The following is a 5,937-nucleotide window of genomic DNA, read 5'->3' as shown; positions in this document are numbered from 1 at the left end:
TTAGCGGGAGGCAAGGTTGTCCGCTTATTTTTTTTTAATAGATTATTAGACGTATTTCTACATTTCAATTAAATTTTTCACTTGTTTTTAGAATAATTTTTTATAAAGCAACTTTTTAACAAATTTTACTTCAATTTTTTTTTTGTATATTCACAAATAAATGTATAAAATAGAATCGTCAGCAAGTATTCCAAAATTATAATTCAAATATTAACCTTCAACCAACCAAAAGAAATATTTTGAGTGCTTGATGACTAGGTTGGCGGGTTTAAGGCGAACTGGGCTTAAAGCTGGGCAGGTTGAGCGGATAGGCGGACACAAAATTTCAACCTAACCCACCATTGTTTTTCGGGCGCGCAAGCCAAGCAGACTGACCACGACTCATTTTGGCCCCCCTAATTTTTCGTAGTAATGCATATTATATATTTATTTTTATTTTCATTTTTAATTTGTTGACATTGAAAATGATAAGATTAAAAGAAAAAGTTTAATTTACATTACTTTGTATGGTTATATATATATATATATATATATATATATATATATATATATATATATATATATATATATATATAGTATTAATAGTATTTTAAATTTCTTTAAGAATGCAATTTCATATATTTGATTTTTTTAAAATAACCAAGTTTTTCAATTAAATTTACAAAATAATCATTGTTGAAAAATATTTACTAAAATAACTACTTTTACAAGAATCTTGTAACAAAGGCGGCGGGTGCATTGGCGCATCCAATGAAAATATTATTCATAGGCGCCACATGCACTGGTGCATCCATGTTCATGGTGTCACTAGGAGTGGCGCATTTATGTGTATGCGTCACATGCAATATCTCATGCATAGTCCAGTATATGTAGGCGCCAATGCATCTGGCTACTGCTCATGCACTCCATCTATAAATACAACATGATCCTCCCATAATTTTTCAGACATCTACTTACTATCTCCTTGCATTTTTCTTCATTCTCCTTCCATTTTTCTTTGAAATGTCTTCATATTCATATATGTGTCTTTATATTCACAAGAGAAATGTCGATTTAATTTTTTCAGCAGTGTAGCCTCCGATGAAGATCCGACTTTGAAATGTAGATACGTTTGAACATCTTAATAGGATCTTAAACAGTTGGTTAGATGGAGACATTGCAGAGGGTGAAAAGATCAGCAGAATTCAATGACTTGATACCACGTTCAACCAAAATGGAGAAGTTCATTTCTAGGTGGATGTTAAAACTGACAAAGACGTTCATATGATGATGTATACTTCTCACAAAATTGTTTTGATGGTTGTAATCGCATAGTTATGTTGCTTATGTGTTGTATTTATTTGTGATGTTATTTTATTTGTTGTAGTTATTTGTGTTGTTGTTTAATTATTGTTTAATTGTTGTTTTCAAGTTTTTGTAATTGAATCTTATGATATTTATTAAATGAATTTTGTTTTAAATATAAAGAAAAAGGGTTACAATTAAAATTATGCTGCTTTGCTTGGTCCAACACTGTGACAGTTTGTACAATTATGATCGGGATGGCGACATGAACTACATAATCTAACCATTTTGTTCGTTGTATCCATTTCGGCTCGAATACGGGTGTTGTTTGAGCAAAATTTTTTCTTTCTTCGCATTATTTCATTGTATCAGAGTATGTCCCCTTGATATGTAGGCCAATAATCCTCTTTTTCTACCACCGAAAAGTTAATTTTGTAAACGGCGGATAGTAAGTTGGAAGGATGTTGTCGAACCTTTGAACATGCCGCTATGACATGAGAGTAGGGCATACGAAAGGCTTGGAAATTTCCGCAGCTGCATCAACCTCTATCTAGTTCCACTCGATAGTGTCCCCTCGGCATGTCTTCATTGTGATCCATTGACTCAGTAACACTGTACCAACCTTTAGTACAGTCAAACACTATGACCACATGTGTGTTAGCTTTGGCAGCTTCTTCTTTAACGAATTTCATTGAAGCATCACTGAACAGCTGCCCAAATTATAACACTGAACTCCATTTGGAACTTCTGATCTCAAACAGCGCCCCTAGCCTAAAATAGGTTGCTTTCACTAAAGCGATTATTGGTAAGTTTCAGATGCATTTGAAGACAGAGTTCATTGATTCCACAAGATTTGTTGTCATGTGGCCCTAGTGTAGCGAGGTATTCGTTACCATTAGAGATATTGACTAAATCCAAGGTAAACCATACAAGTCGAGTCGCCACCGCACTTCTATTTATCCAAAGGAATGGTTAGAAAGCGAACAAAAACCTAAAAGTTTTATCGAATCAAAAACTAGTAAAAATGTCAGAGATCTGAGTAAGAGGGTTGGTTATGCAATGGGAAGGTTTTAAGCACCCAAAACATCTTAGGTACTCCTAGGGAGCCCTTTTCACATTGGTTGTAAGGTTGGTATTTTTGTGAAAATTGATTTGTGCAAACATGATTGAAGAGATGAGAAGAGAATATACAAGTTTATTTACATTTGTGTCTGGATGGATAAACCCATTGCCTACGTACCATCTTTAAAAAGATTAGGATCAAAACCTCGTAGTTCGGGGTAAAAATCTCAAAATAAGTTGGTGAATTGATTGGTCCAAAATCCTTAAGGTCTTTTGTTATCCAAGGGAGAAAACTCAACCTAAAACCACAAATCTACCATGTGAGGATAGCTTCAACATGCTAGTGAGGGGTTAACCCTATAATAAGCATGGAAGACTCATTGTCCATCACTAAGAATATAGGTGAGTATTACATCTACCTCAAGGATAACTCAAACCTAATAGCTAAAGGTTATGAAAAAGTTTTGATTAAGAGATAGGCCATTGAAACCACAAAAAGTATTTGAATGGGTTATATTTACCAATGAAAAGTATTTACAAAATATGGTTAAAGTGGATTTAAAGATTCAATTCAAAATAAGTGTTAAGAAAAGAAAGTTTGAAAATCAAAAGCATAAGGCTTAGGTTTCTAATGGTGAAAACAAGTGTTAAATCTTTGCACAAAGTTTTTGGCTTGGGTTAGAGTGGAGAGAAGAAGAAGAATGGAGTTCCTCTCTTGAACACACAAGAAGTAAGGAATAAGAAGTAAAACCACAAATGGAGATCCTCTCTTGAAATCATATTGATGATCCAAGTAGCTCTCATCCTTTGGAATAAGCAATCTCATAAGCATATACTCAAGCAATCAACAATCAAATGAACTCTTGGAAATCTCTTCAATGTATCTTGGGTCCCTCTCTCTTAGAAGCTCATGGAAATGGTTCCTCAATTTGGATCAAGTTGGAATCCCAAGCACAAGAACACACACATTAAAAGATTCTAGCAAAACAAACAAGGAATGGACAAGAAGAGTTTAGAAGTTGGTCCTTTCAAGGTCATCTTTCAACATTAAGCATTCTAAAGGCCCAATGCCTAGTTGCTCTTTGACTTTTATAGCACTCTAAAGGCCCAATGCCTAGTTGCTCTTTGACTCCAAATTTTGCATAGGGAAAGTCCTAAAGTCTAAGTCCATTTTGTCCAATTCTTTGCATTATGGTCAACAACAATCAAAACAAAACACAAGCACAATAGTATATACACAATTATGTGCTCAAGTGAGCAAAAGGAAAATTGCATTAACATAAACATGTGCTCAAGTGAGCAAAGGGAAAAGCAAATGAATAATATGTACAAGAATAGTAAATTGCATAAAATTAAAGTACAAAAAATAAATGTTAATAGTTAATGGTTAGTGTTAGTAGTTAGTGTGCCATAAGGAAAATTTAGCGCTATGTTAAGCAATCGTAATTGGACTTATGTAGAAGTCACAACTATCTGAGGCCGGTCAATAATAATGTAGGCAACAACACAAGTTAGAAGTCTTGATTAGTGAACCAAGTTCCAACAACTTGCCATGCCAAAAAGAAGAAGAAAATTGATCTTGTATTGGTTTAAGTCCTTTGCATGATTTAGGAAGCAACCTATCCTTAATGCAAAGCCATTCATTTGATCAATTGATCAAGATGAATTAGATTTGAATCAAGGAAGATTAAGCCTCCCTAATCAATGCTAACTTATCAACATTTAACTCATTGATCAAAAGGAAAGAAGAAGAAGAAGAAGGAGATGAATAATGGATAATAAAAAATAAAAGAACAAAGTGCATTCAATGAAATGGAATGTACCAATCAACAAGTGTTGACCAATGACATTGAGGATCATGGTCAAATAATCAAAAACAGAAATGAGATGAAAATTGGAAGTCAAGAAATGAACAAAATATTTCTAGCATTTTTAATATTAAAAATAAACATGAATTAAAATATTAAAGAAAGGTCAAACTTCAAAATCACTTCAAATCAACTTTTGCAAGTCCAAGTGATTTATCCTAAGTTCAACAAGGTCAAACAAAGTTTGACAAAAAATTTCAGCATTTTTAAAAGTCACAAACTATTTTTAATCAATTAAAAATGAATAAAAATAACCCAATTGAACTAAAATCTCAAATAAATCTCAAATCAATAAATAAATTGATGAGAATATTTTTCATAGATCCATCATCATTCAAATAGGTTGAGAAAATATTTTTGTATTTTTTGAATATCAAAAACTATTTAAAATGAATTAAAAATGACCGGAAAAGAGAAAATTCACAAAAAATATCAAATGATGAAATAAAAAATATTAAAAATCATTTTTAGAAACTATAATTAAAAAGAGAAATAATGCAATTGGTCCCATATTTTTTGGATTAAAAATGAGAGAGTTATGAATTTTTGAAGTTAAATGAAATAAAAGAAATAAAATGGAAATTAAGAAAATCAGAAAAAACGACAAGCGTCTGATTCAAGCCTCATTAATTGACGTGGCTGATCAGAAGGCTCTCAAGTGCGCGCTTACCATGTACATGAGTCAAGCGCGTGGTACCATGCATTAAATGAAGTCAAACATAACAAGGGCCAGGATTAGATCGTGGGAAACGCATCCAATGGTCCAGATTCAATCTGGCATGGTGGACGGTGGTGTACACCACCGTCTTCTCCGGCGAGCACACCAGCTCCGGCCAGAGTTGCAGGTTTGCAAAAGTTAACCAAAACTCACAATCCATATATCAATTTAAAGCTGGGGTGATGTACATCACCCCTGTACCATTAGTTTCTCTTCTAGGTCCCCATAGTAAGAGAAATCAGAAGGAGAAAAATATGGTGTTCATGCTGAACTTCATGGATTTCAAAAATTGAGCATATAGCAATGATGCCTCTATAGAGAGGACTTCAGACAACACAATATCAAGGCCAACAGGTCAAAGAATAAGGAGTTTCGAAGAAAAAACCAGTTGGTGAACACCTTTGAATTGTGAAGCTTTGAGTCCCTTTCCTTAGCTCTTTTTACAAAACAGAACCTCAATGGATCAGATGATGAAGGTTTAGGAACTTTAGATCTGAAGATTCAACCAAATTCAATTGAATTTCAGATCTGAAATTTTTGAAGAAAATGGATTTAGTTCCTTTGGTATGGTTGGGAATTCACTCTTGCAGCATTTCAGGCGCCTTTAGGTTAGTTCATAATGAAGCATAACACATGTATTTATAGCTGGAATTGGCTGAAAAAGTGATTTTACTCGTGTGCATGGCAAATGGATTTTCCTTGCATGGGCTTGTATGATCATGTGGAAGGCCCAATGAAGCTTGGAATAACTTGCTGAACTCATGCATATTGCAAATGGACGTGTACAAGAAGTGTAAACAGCTCATGCATGGCAATTGGAATTGAATTTCACAAAATGCACTAAACCTTCATGCCTTCGAAAATGATGCTTCCAAACTCCAAATGCCACCTCATGAGTAATGGTTAGAAAGCTTATTGCATAAGGAACAAATGATATGTTGATCAAAATTTCAATTGGGCCTTGGAAATTAGTGAATTTTGAGTTTAAAGTGTAAGGTGCAAAAC

The sequence above is a fragment of the Lathyrus oleraceus genome, chromosome 5 (genome assembly GCF_024323335.1).
Source record: "Lathyrus oleraceus cultivar Zhongwan6 chromosome 5, CAAS_Psat_ZW6_1.0, whole genome shotgun sequence".
NCBI lineage: Eukaryota > Viridiplantae > Streptophyta > Magnoliopsida > Fabales > Fabaceae > Lathyrus > Lathyrus oleraceus.
Note: the sequence above shows the minus strand (reverse complement) of the source record.